This window comes from Scyliorhinus torazame, chromosome 11 (assembly GCF_047496885.1).
Source record: "Scyliorhinus torazame isolate Kashiwa2021f chromosome 11, sScyTor2.1, whole genome shotgun sequence".
NCBI lineage: Eukaryota > Metazoa > Chordata > Chondrichthyes > Carcharhiniformes > Scyliorhinidae > Scyliorhinus > Scyliorhinus torazame.
In genome coordinates, this window is record NC_092717.1 from 186,154,903 (window position 1) to 186,168,589 (window position 13,687).

General features: G+C 47.0%; 1 protein-coding gene across 2 annotated transcripts in view; it reads left to right on the forward strand.

Moving 5' to 3' along the window:
- The window catches only part of LOC140385713 (uncharacterized), a 127,688-nt gene that overhangs the window by 45,501 nt on the left and 68,500 nt on the right, over positions 1 to 13,687 (forward strand). The window lies entirely within an intron of this gene.

Consider the following 13,687-nt stretch of genomic DNA (forward strand, 5'->3'; position numbering starts at 1 on the left):
GTCTGCGTTTGTCCTTCATTTGGGCGGGTAAGGTAGCTAGGATTTGGCGAATGGTCCTGCAGAGGGACCAGTAGTCGGGGGTGTGGTGATATGCTTGCAAATAGTATTACATGTACTCAGCAGTGTGACCTGCCACCAGCAGGTGACGTCCAATATATGTTGGGTGACCTCCGGCTACTGGCAGAAGGTTGTAAGGTGTACACTGGGACAGTCGTGCACAAGGTTAGTTCCAGGAGAGTCTAGTGTAACTCTATGATAACTTGGTCTGTATTTGAATGTTACTTTACCACCTGCACATTAATAAATCCTAGTTCTGGCTAAGTTACCAGCAGTTCTATAGGTTCATTGCAAGACAAGAACACGGAACACATCAGGGGAGCCTAATGTTGCCAAGCTTTATCTACTATTATTGGGCGGTGAATGCTGAGCATTTGTTGGGTTGGTTTGGGGATCGGGGATCTCCTGAAGGGAGATGGGGCTGCGGGCGCTGGTGACGGCCTTGCTACCATTCGTCCGGTGACGTTGAAAATTTGCTTTCAATTTCGGCAGCATTTTAAATTAGGAAAGATGTCGAAGCGGGCAACAATTTGTGACAATCACATGTTTGAGCTGGCAAAATTGATTGCCAGGTTTCCGTTGGCTGTTTTATTTTATGGTTCATTTTTGTGTTCATTAAAGAATCATAGAATCCCTACAGTGCAAAAGGAGACCATTCAGCCCACCAAGTCTGTACCAACCCTCTGAAGGAGCACCCCACCTAACTTTGTTTGGACACGAAGGGACAATTTAGCATGGCCAACTCCCCTAACCTGCACAGCTTTGGACTGTGGGAGGACAGCAGAGCACCCGACGAAACCCACGCAGATACTGGGAGGATGTGCAAACTCCACCCGAGGCTGGAATTGAACCCGGATCCCCGGCGCTGTGAGGCAGCAGTGGTAACCACTGTGCCACCTTGTCGCCCAAATCAATTCCACTAAAAATATTTTAAGAAGAGATTTAGGGAGGTAAATGTGTGGCTTAAAAATTGGTGTGGTAGAAATGGGTTTGAATTCGTGGCACATTGGCACCAGTACTGAGGAAGGAGTGACCTGCTTCATCTGAATCATGCTGGGACCAGAATCCTGGTGAATCGCATAACTAGGGCTGTAGATCGATCTTTAAACTGAATTGATGGAGGGGGGCCAAAGATTCAATTGCAGGGAAAATTAGAAAACCATAATTAAAGGAGGAAGTAAGAGTGCAGATTAGCGATGTGGCGGAGGATTACCAGAAAATAAAAGATGAGGGATAGAACGGGCGAATGTCTTTTTGTAACTTGGAATTATAAAAGAGTAGGGAAATTTGACAACAGAAAAAATTTGAAAGCTTTGTATCTAAATGCAAGAAGAATTCGGAACAAAATTAGAGCAAATAAAGACAAAAGGGTATGATTTAGTGGCAATTACTGAGACATGGTTACAAAGAGACTGGGTCAGGGAACTGAATATCCAAGAGCACTCAGTATTGTGGAAAAATGGACTGAAAGGAAAAGGAGGTGGTGTAGCTTTGCTGGTAAAGAAAGGGATCAGTTCTAGGTAATGGGAAATGACATGAGCACTGGAGAGCAAGATGTGGAATCAGTCTAGGTAAAACTGAGAAATAACAAAGAACATAGAACATAGAACATTACAGCGCAGTACAGGCCCTTCGGCCCTCAATGTTGCGTCGACCTGTGAAACCACTCTAAAGCCCATATACACTATTCCCTTATCGTCCCTATGCCTATCCAATGACCATTTGAATACCCTTAGTGTTGGCGAGTCCACTACTGTTGCAGACAGGGCATTCCACACCCTTACTACTCTCTGAGTAAAGAACCTACCTCTGACGTCTGTCTTATATCTATCTCCCCTCAATTTAAAGCTATGTCCCCTCGTGCTAGACATCACCATCCGAGGAAAAAGGCTCTCCCTGTCCACCCTATCCAATCCTCTGATCATCTTGTATGCCTCAATTAAGTCACCTCTTAACCTCCTCTCTAACGAAAACAGCCTCAAGTCCCTCAGCCTTTCCTCATAAGGGACAAAATCCCTTATGAGGAATCCCTTTGGGAATAATCGATAGTTCCCCAACAGTGGGTCACAGTATAAACCAGGAAATACTGGGGGCTTGTAAGAAAGGAATGGCAATAATTCTGGGTGATTTTAATATGCACATAAACTGGATTAATCAAATTGGCAAGGATAGCCACGAGGGAGAGTTCATTGAATGTATTAGAGATTGTTTCTTGAAACAGTATGTTGTGGAACCAGCCAGGGAGCAGGTTACTCTGGATTTGGTATGGAGTAATGAGGAGGGATTAATTAATTACCACCTAGTTAAGGATCCTCCAGGAAATAGTGACCATAGTATGACAGAGTTCAAAATTCAGTTTGCGGGCGAGAAAGTGGAGTGCCACACTAGCATTCTGGAATTAAACAAATGTAATTACATAGGCATGAGGACCGATTTGGCCCCAGAAGAGGAGCAGGAAGGCTAAAAGGTAGGACAGCTGATGAGCAGTGGCAGTTGATTAAGGAGATACTCAATTCCACACAACTAAATATATATTCTGGAGAGAAGGAAAGACGGTAGAGAGGGGTAAAAAACAGCCATGGCTAAGCAAGGAGGTTAAGGGCAATATAAAAACAAAAACTAAGGTATGTCATTTTGCAAAGGCCAGTCAGTGGCAGGCACTTTCAAACATAACAAAGGGTTACCAAAAAAGTAATAAAAAGAGCTAAGGTAAATTACGAAAGAAAACTAGTGCAAAATATCAAAAAGGATAGCAAAAGCTTCTATAAGTCCATAAAGGGGAAGACAATCGCTCGAGTGAATGCTGATCCCTTGGAAGGTGAAACCAGAGAGTTAATAGTGGGGAACACAAATGGAAGATGTTGAATCAATATTCTGCCTCTGTTTTCATGATGGAGGACACTAGTACCATCTCTAAAGGAACGAGTAATTCAGACGTAATAGGGTGATACTTGGAACAATCATCAGCAATAGGTAAACAGTACTCAACAGACTATTGGGATTGAAGGTAGACTAGGCCCCAGGGTCAGATGGCCTACAGCCTAGGGTGTTAAAGAAGTGGCAGTGGAGATAGTGGATCCGTTGGTATAATATTCCAAAATTCCCTGGACATGGGAAATGTTCCAGTGGATTGGAAAAACCCTAATGTAATGCCCTTATTCAAAAAGCGAGGGAGGCAGAATGTAGGAAATTACAGACCAGTTAGTTTCACACTTGTTGGGGAATTGTGAGAATGCATTGTTAAGGAAGTAACATCAGGACATTTGGAAATTCAATTCGACATCCATCAGAGTCAGCATGGCTTAATGAAGAGTTAATCATGGTTGACTAGTGTGCTTGAGTTATTCGAAGATGTAGCAAGTCAAGTGGGTAATGGGGATCCTGTACATGTAGTATATTTTGACTTTCAGAAGGCATTTGAGAAGGTTAATACACAAGGTTAGATCACATGGAGATGGGGGTAATTTATTAACTTGGCTAGAAGACTGGCTGAAGGACAGAATACAGTCGGGATAAATCGGTCTTTTCCTGGGTGGCAAGGTGTAACTGGTGGGGTGCCACAGGGTTCGGTCCTTGGACCCCAACTATTAAGAACTATAGCAACGACTTGGACACAGGGATAGAAGGTTCTATAGCCAAATTTGCAGATGACACTAAAATAGGTGGGACAGTAAGTTGCGATGAGGAACTAAGAACTTACAAATTGATTTCCATAGGTTAGGTGAGGTGGGCCAAAATATGGCAGAGTTTAACATGGATAAGTGTGAGGTCATCCATTTTGGGCGGAAAAATGATAAGGCAACTAGTTGGGCGGCACGGTAACACAGTGGTTAGCACATTTGCTTCATAGTGCCAGGGTCCCAGGTTCAATTCCCAGCTTTGGTCACTGTCTGTGCAGAGCCTGCATGTTCTCCCCATGTGTGCTTGGGTTTCCTCCGGGTGCTCCAGTTTCCTCCCACAAGTCCTGAAACATGTGCTGTTAGGTAATTCTGAATTCACCCTCCATGTACCCGAACAGGCGCCTGAGTGTGGCGACTGGGGCTTTTCACAGTGATTTCTTCGCAGTGTTAATGTAAGCCTACTTGTGACATAAAAATAAAGATTATTATTAGGTGCGATCTACCGGCTGTATTTTGCTCGAGTGAGAGTGCAACGCAGCCAGTAGATCCCGCGAGAATGAAATGAAATGAAATGAAAATGAAAAATGAAATGAAAATCGCTTATTGTCACAAGTAGGCTTCAAATGAAGTTACTGTGAAAAGCCCCTAGTCGCCACATTCCTGGCGCCTGTTCGGGGAGGCTGGTACGGGAATTGAACCGTGATGCTGGCCTGCCTTGGTCTGCTTTAAAAGCCAGCGATTTAGCCCAGTGAGCTAAACCAGCACCGAGAACCATACAAGGAATTTGAAACTGCTAACCATCTCCACCTCGGCCCCGTTGATGCTGCCAGGGGTGTGTACAGTACTTTGCTTCCTGAAGTCAATTACCAGCTCTTTAGTTTTGCTGGCATGGAGGGAGAAATTGTTGTCGCTGCACCACTCTACTAGGTTCTCTATCTCCCTCCTGTATTCGGCCTCGTCGTTATTCGAGAGGCATCATGCGGGCTTCCCAGCAGCCTTTATGCCTCACGGGGATGTGCCAAAGTCCCCCGAAGCGCCGGAATCACCGGAAGCGCCCAAAGGGGCATGACCAACCGGCGCACACCTAAATAGGTTTCAAAACTTACCCGGGATCTACACATAAATGTGGAGCAGGCCGAATGGCACCCAGGGGTCTCTCGGTTCCTTAGAGGTCCCCGGGTGGCCAGGGATCGGATTGGATTTGTTTATTGTCACATGTACCGAGGTACAGTGAAAAGTATTTTTGTGCGAGCAGCTCAACAGATCATTAAGTACATGAGAAGAAAAGGGAATAAAAGAAAATGGGCAATACAACATATACAATGTAACTACAAAAGCACTGGCATCGGATGAAGCATACAGGGTGTAGTGTTAATGAAGTCAGTCCATAAGCGGATCATTTAGGAGTCTGTTAACAGTGGGGAAGAAGCTGTTTTTGAGTCAGTTCGTGCGTGTTCTCAGACTTCTGTATATCCTACCCGATGGAAGAAGTTGGAAGAGTGAGTAAGCCGGGTGGGAGGGGTTTTTGATTATACTGCCCACTTTCCCCAGGCAGCGGGAGGTGTAGATGGAGTCAATGGATGGGAGGCAGGTTCGTGTGATGGACTGGGCGGTGTTCACGACTCTCTGAAGTTTCTTGCGGTCCTGGGCCGAGCAGTTGCCATACCAGGCTGTGATGCAGCCCGATAGGATGCTTTCTATGGTGCACCTGTAAAAGATGCACCATAATGTAAGAGTAAATGTGGACATGCCGAATTTCCTTAGTTTCCTGAGGAAGTATAGGCGCTGTTGTGCTTTCTTGGTGGTAGCGTTGACGTGGGTGGACCAGGACAGATTTTTGGAGATGTGCACCCCTAGGAATTTGAAACTGCTAACCATCTCCACCTCGACCCCGTTGATGCTGACAGGGGTGTGTACAGTACTTTGCTTCCTGAAGTCAATTACCAGCTCTTTACTTTTGCTGGCATTGAGGGAGAGATTGTTGTCGCTACACCACTCCACTAGGTTCTCTATCTCCCTCCTGTATTCAGACTCATCGTTATTCGAGATCCAGCCCACTATGGTCATATCGTCAGCAAACTTGTAGATGGAGTTGGAACCAAGTTTTGCCACACAGTCGTGTGTGGTACAGGGAGTAGAGTAGGGGGCTAAGTACGCAGCCTTGCGGGGCGCCGGTGTTGAGGACTATTGTGGAGGAGGTGTTGTTGTTCATTCTTACTGATTGTGGTCTGTTGGTCAGAAAATCGAGGATCCAGTTGCAGAGTGGGGAGCCAAGTCCTAGGTTTTGGAGCTTTGATATGAGCTTGGCTGGGATTATGGTGTTGAAGACGGAGCTATAGTCAATAAATAGGAGTCTAATGTAGGAGTCCTTGTTTTCGAGATGCTCTAGGGATGAGTGTAGGGCCAGGGAAATTATGTCTGATGTGGACCGGTTGCAGCGGTATGCGAATTGCAGTGGATCAAGGCGTTCTGGGAATATGGAGGTGATGCGCTTCATGATCAACCTCTCGAAGCACTTCATTAGACTGAAGTCAGGGCCACTGTTCGGTAGTCATTGAGGCACGTTGCCTGGTTCTTCTTTGGTACCGGTATGATGGTGGTCTTCTTGAAGCAGGTGGGGACCTTGAGTGGAGTAGGGACAGGTTAATGATTTCCGTGAATACCTCTGCCAGCTGGTCCGCGCAGGTTCTGAGTGCACGACCAGGGATCACGTCTGGGCCCGTCGCCTTCCGAGGGTTCATTTTCAGGAAGGCCAATCTGACTTCGGAAGCTGTGATGGTGGGTATGGGTGAATTATGGGCTGCTGGGGCACTCGCCAGCGGATTGTTGGTTATCTACTTGAACTGAGCATAGAATGCATTGAGTTCATCGGGGAGGGGTGCGCTGCTGCCAGAGATACTGTTCGGCTTCGCTTTGTAGCCCGTTATGTTGTTTAGTCCTTGCCACAATCGCCGAGAGTCTGTCTGTGACTCTAGCTTGGTTTGATATTCTCTCTTGGCATTCCGGATGGCTTTGCAGAGGTCATACCTGGATTTCTTGTATAGGTCAGGGTCGTCTGCCTTGAACGCCTCAGATCTGTCCTTCAGTAGGGAGTCAATCTCTCGATTGAGCCATGGTTTCCGGTTGGGGAACGCACGTATTGCTTTCTTTGGCATGCAGTCGTCCACACATTTGCTGATGAAGTCTGTGACGGTGGTGGCATACTCATTTAAGTTGGTCGCTGAATTCTTAAATATGGACCAGTCCACTGTCTCTAAGCAGTCACGTAAGAGCTCTTCTGTCTCCTCGGACCAGCACTGCACAACCTTCTTAGCTGCATTCTCCTGCTTGAGTTTCTGCTTGTATGCCGGGAGAAGGTGCACCGTCTTATGGTCTGATGTCCCAAAGTGCGGTCGGGGGATGGAACGGTAGGCGCCCTTGATTTTTGAATAGCAGTGGTCAAGAGTGTTGTCGCCCCTGGTGGGACAGGAGATGTGCTGGTGGAATTTTGGCAGTACACTCTTGAGGTTGGCCTTGTTGAAGTGTCCGGCCACGATGAATAAGGCCTCCGCGTGTTCTGTTTCGTGTTTGTTTATTACTGTGTACAGTTCGTCCAGCGCCTTCCTCACTACTGCCTGGGGTGGGATGTAGACCGCTGTGATCATGGCTGAAGTGAACTCACGTGGAAGATAATATGGGCGGCACTTCACGGTCAGGTATTCCAGGTCTGGGGAGCAGTACGTCGCCAGAGTCGCCACATCCAAGCACCAGGAGGAGTTGATGAGGAGGCAAACCCCTCCACCCTTCGGGATAGTGTAGGATGGCTCCCTGGCCCTCCCTCTGGAACACTGGCACCTTGGCACTGTCAAACTGGCAGGAACACTCTAGGCTGCCAGGGTAGCTGGGTGCCAGGTTGGCACTGCCAAGGGTCAGGGCCTGAGGAGTGCCATGGCCATGAAAGGAGGGTGGAGGGGGGATATGAAGGGTGGGGGTGCAGGGCAGATCAGTAGGGGCTTCTGGGAGCTTGGAGCTTGATGGGTGGGTCCTTACTTGGTTGGGGGCCCTCACTTTGGAGGGGGGGTGGGGAGGGGTTAATGTCCATATGTTTGGGTGGTGACATTGGCCATGGGTGGGGTGTGGGGGCCCCACAAGCTCACTTGGAGATCGGGACACCCTTTCACAATGCTGGCCCAATCGGAGTTCAGCTCCCAGTGCTGAAAGAAATTCTAAGGGTGGGCCGGAAGATCGTGGTGTGGTGGTATTGTCACTGGACTAGTAAACCAGAAACCCAGGGTCACCTTGGGACCCGGGTTCGAATCCCGCCAGTGCAGATGGTGAAATTTGAATTCAATCTTCCACCCACGTCCGATTCTCCACAATGCCAGCGGGAAATCACTCCAGTCCAGAACATGTCTGGAATAACTTGGCGTGCAGAAGTCGGAATTTATGAACAATGCCTGGGGCTGCTCCGGATTTTGGGATAAAGGCCGCTAGCGACCGCAGAACAGCACAGCAGTGTGTGGGGGACCATTTAAAGTTGGAACTTCCAGATTCGATGTCATTGAGGAGGTCCATCTGTTCCTGGACACCCATCTTTTTCAACAGGTCTGTTTCCTTCAACGGTGGGCCAGTGATGTTGGGCACCTTTTTAAAATGGCACCCAGACATGATGGCAGGGAGCTAGGGTGAAAGCTGAGAGCCAGGACACAACGTGTTGTCATCTCTAGTTTGCTGCCAGTGCCAAGTGCTAGCGAGGTGAGGAACAGGGAGAGAGTGCAATTAAACACATGGCTATAGGGATGGTGTAGGAGGGAGGGTTTCAGTTACTTTGATAATTGGAGCACATTCTGGAGAAGGTGGGACCTGTACAAACAGGACGGGTTACACCTGAACCAGAAGGGCACCAATATCCTGGGAGGGTAATTTGCGACAGTTTTTCGGGGGGCGTTTAAACTAATTTGGCAGAGGGATGGGAAACTGATTTGTAGTCCAGGAGATAGCGTTGCTGGAGTTCAGGACGTTGAGGGTAGTGCAGTACTGAGGAAGGTGACAAGAGTGGACCTGCAGGCATGAAGGTGGTTTGAAATGTGTCTACTTCAATGCAAGGAGCATCTGGAATAAGGTTGGTGAGCTTGAAGCATGGATTGGCACCTGGGACTACGATGTTGTGGCCATTACGGAGACGTGGATAGAACAGGGGCAGGAATGGTTGTTGGAGGTTCTGGGGTTTAGATGTTTCAGTAAGATTAGGGAAAGTAGTAAAAGAGGTGGAGGAGTAGCATTGTTAATCAAGGATAGTATAATGCTGCAGAAAGGCAATTTGAGGAGGATCTGTCTACTGAGGTAGTGTGGGCTGAAGTTAGAAATAGGAAAGGAGCGGTCACTTTGTTAGGAGTTTTCTATAGGCCCCCAAATAGTAACAGATGTGGAGGAAAAGATCGCAATGCAGATTTTGGATAGGTGCTGTAGTCACAGGTTACAAATATTGATTGGAACCACTATAATTCGAATAGTTTGGATGGGGCTGTTTTTATCCAGTGTGTGCAGGAGGGTTTCCTCACACAATATGTGGATAAACCGACAAGAGGCAGGGCCACATTGGATTTGGTACTGGGTAATGAACCGCGCCAAGTGTTAATTTGGTTGTGGGAGAGCACTTTGGAGATAGTGACCACAATTCGGTGACTTTCACTATAGCAATGGAGAGGGATAGGAACATACGGCAGGGCAAGGTTTATAACTGAGGGAAGGGTAATTATGATGCGATGAGGCAAGAATTGGGGAGCATAAGATGAAAACAGGAACTGTCAGGGATGGGCACAATTGAGATGTGGAGCTTGTTCAAGGAGCAAATACTGCTTGTCCTTGATATGTATGTCCCTGACAGGCAGGGAGGAAATGGTCGAGTGAGGGAACCATGGTTTACAAAAGAAGTTGAATGTCGTGTCAAGAGGAAGAAGGGGGCTTTTGTAAGGATGAGAAAACATTTAGGCACTTGAGGGATACAAGATAGCTAGGAAGGAGCTCCAGAAAGGGCTTGGGAAAGCTAGGAGGGGGCATGAGAAATCCTTGGCGGGTAGGATCAAGGAAAACCCCTTTTTACACTTATGTGAGGAATAAAAGAATGACCAAGGTGAAGTTAGGGCCGGTCAAGGACAGTAGTGGGAACGTGTGCATGTAGTCTGAAGATGTAGGAGAGGCCCTAAATGAATACTTTTCTTCAATGTTCACAAAGGACAGGGGCCATGTTGTTGAGGAGGATAGTGCGATACAGGCTGGTAGGCTCGAGGAGGTAGATATTCGGAAGGAAGGTGTGTTAGAAATTTTGAGAACCCCGAGGATAGATAAGTCCCCTGGGCCTGATGGGATATATCCTAGGATTCTTTGGGAGGCGAGGGATGAGATTGCAGAGCCTTTGGCTTTGATCTTTATGTCCTCACTGTCTACAGAAATAGTGCCAGAAAACTGGAGAGAGGCGAATGTTGTCCCCTTGTTCAAGAAAGGGAATAGGTATAACCCTGGGAAATATAGGCTGGTTAGTCTCACTTCGGTCATAGGTAAATTATTGGAAAGGGTCCTGAGGGATAGGATTTCTGATCATTTGGAAAGATATAGCTTAATTCCAGATAGTCAGCATGGATTTGTGAGGGGTAAGTCTTGCCTCACAAGTTTGATTGTATTCTTTGAGGAGGTAACTAAGTACATAGATGAAGGTAGAGCAGTTGATGTCGTATACATGGATTTTAGTAAGGCGTTTGATAAGGTGCCTCATGGTTGGCTCATGCAGAAAGTAAGGAGGCATGGCATAGAGGGAAATTTGGCCGATTGGATCAGTAATTGGCTATCACATAGAAGACAGAGGGTGGTGGTAGATGGTAAATTTTCATCCTGGAGCCCAGTCACCAGCAGTGTACCACAGGGGATCAGTGCTGGGTCCTCTGCTATTTGTGATTTTTATCAATGACTTGGATGATGGAGTTGAAGGTTGGATTAGTAAATTTGCTGATGACACCAAGATTGGTGGAGTAGTGGATAATGTGGAGGGCTGTTGTAGGCTGCAAAGAGACATTGATAGGATGCAGAGCTGGGCTGAAAAGTGGCAGATGGAGGTTAACCCTGATAAGTGTGAGGTGATTCATTTTGGTGGGACAAATTTGAATGCGGATTACAGGGTTAACGGCAGGTTTCTGAAGAATGTGGAGGAGCAGAGAGATCTCGGAGTTCATGTCCATAGATCTCTGAAAGTCCATAGATCTCTGAAAGTTGTCACCCAAGTGGATAGAGCCGTGAAGAAAGCCTATTGTGTGTTAGCATTTATTAACAGGGCGATTGAGTTTAAGAGCCGTGAGGTTATGCTGCAACTGTACAAGATCTTGGTTAGACCACATTTGGAGTACTGTGTGCAGTTCTGGTCACCTCATTATAGGAAGAATGTGGAAGCATTGGAAAGGGTGCAAAGGAGATTTACCAGGATGCTGCCTGGATTGGAGGGGTAGGTCTTATGAGAAAAGGTTGAGGGAGCTAGGGCTTTTCTCATTGGAGCGAAGGAGGATGAGAGGTGACTTAATTGAGGTGTATATGATGAGAGGGATAGATAGAGTGGACGTTCAGTGACTATTTCCTTGGGTGGGTGTAGCTGTTACAAGGAGGCATAACTATAAGGTTCATGGTGGAAGATATAGGAGGGGTATCAGAGGTAGGTTCTTTACTCAGTGGTTGGGGATGGAACGCACTCCCAGCTATGGTAGTGGAGTCGGACACTTTAGGAACTTTCAAGCGGTTATTGGATAGGCATATGGAGTGCACTAGAATGATTGGGAGTAGGTTGATTTGATTTTAGTTTCCGGCTAGTTCGTGGACCGAAGGGCCTGTACTGTGCTGTACTGTTCTATGTTCCATGAACTGTTCCCTGGTGTGAACTGGTATAATTATTCCCATTCTGCGGAAATTTAGAGGTTAATTCTGCATTGGCTACTAACTTAACCGGACCTGGAAAATTTCATCAACTTCGCTTCCAGTTTCCAGCCCTCCATCACTTTCACCTGGTCCATCTCAGACACTTCCCTTCCCTTCCTTGATCTTTCTGTCTCCATTTCCGGCAATAGACTATCCACTAATATCCACTACAAGCCCACTGACTCCCACAGCTATCTGGACTACAGCTCTTCGCACCCTACACCCTGCAAGGACCCCACCCCTTTCTCTCAACTCCTTCGCCTCCGTCGCATTTGTTCCAATGATGCCACTTTCCAAAATGGTGCTTCGAAAATGTGTTCCTTCTTCCTCAACTGTGATTTCCCACCTACAGTTGTGGACATGGCCCTCAACACTGTGCGGTTCATCTCCCACGCCACTACCCTCGCTCCCTCCACTCCCTCCCAGAACAAGGATAGAGTCCCTCTCGTGTTCTCATTTCATCCCACCAGCCTCCGTATGCAAAGCATAATCCTCCGCCATTTTCGCCAACTCCAGCGCGATGCCACCACCAAACACATCTTCCCTTCACTCCCTCTGTCAGCATTCCGCAGAGACCGTTCCCTCCGAGACAATCTAGTCCACTCCTCCACCATACCCAGTACCTCTCCCATCACCCATGGCACCTTCCCATGCAATCGCAGAAGGTGTAACACCTGCCCCTTTACCTCTCCCATGCTTAACATCCCAGGCCCAAAACACTCATTCCAGGTTAAGCAGCGTTTCACTTGCATCTCTTCCAATTTGGTCTATTGCGTTCGCTGCTCCCAATGTGGTCTCTATATCGGAGAGACCAAACGCAGACTGGGTGATCGCTTTGCTGAGCATCTTCGGTCTGTGCGCATTCAGGACCCTGACCTTCCTGTTGCTTGCCATTTTAACAAAAGACCCTGCTCCCATGCCCACATGTCTGTTCTTGGCCTGCTGCAATGTTCCAGTGAAGCTCAACGCAAACTGGAGGAACAACGTCTCATCTTCCGGTTAGGCACGCTACAGCCTTCCGGCCTGAACATCGAATTCAACAACTTAAGATGATCAGCTCTACCCCACCTCGACCCATTTGTTTTCATTTCATTTCAACTGTCTTTTACCATTTCTTTCTTTCTTAATATATATTTAGTTCCCCCCGCCCCATCTTATCCACCTTTTCTTCACCTTTCTCCTCTTTCCTTCCCTCTTTCCCCCCCCCCCCCCCCCCCCACATCCCACAGTTCACCCTCTGATGTTAGTTTCCCTGCTGTTTGACCTTTCACATCTTTTGTCCTCTGGGGACTGCCATTAGCACTCTTTACCCTTGGTTTCTGTGGCCATTAGCACCCGGTTTCCCTGGGTTTCTGTGGCTATGACTCATCTTTCATTCTCACTCCACAGTATAAATATTTCCCACTTTCTCTGTCTGTTAGCTTTGACAAAGAGTCATCGAACTCGGAACGTTAGCTCTTTTCTCTCCCTACAGATGCTGCCAGACCTGCTGAGATTTTCCAGCATTTTCCCTTTTGCTCCTTGGGAGGAAGGCAGATTATCAGAAAGTCAGCTGAAACAGCACAATTCTTTCCCTCATTCCAAAATGAATTAGACTGTTGTCTGAAAAAGGAAGATTGTGCAGGGAGAAGGCAAAGGAGTGTTGAATTGTTCATTCAGTGAGCCACTGGGCTGATTGACTTCCTTCGGTGCTGCAGCAATTCTCTGGGTCATGGCCTGTTGCTCCATATAAAATATAAGAGATGAGTCTCGAAACGAACATTAAGAATGCACTCAAAATAAAAGCAAAATGCTGTGAATTTTGGAATTTGGAAAATCCAGCATTTACACTTTTTACTTAATTAAGAGTACACTGCCTGAAGGCATGGTGGAAACCGATTACATCACCGCTTTCAAAAGGGAGCTGGATATAAACCCAAGAAGGAAAATAATGCAGGGCTATGAGGAAAGAGAAAGGGAATGAGATTTATTGGATTCCTCATTCAAAGAGCTGGCACAAGAAATTTGGGTTGAATGGACTCCTGTGAAATGAACAAAAATCTAATGAAAATACTAATTCTCGACTCTTTTGCTCA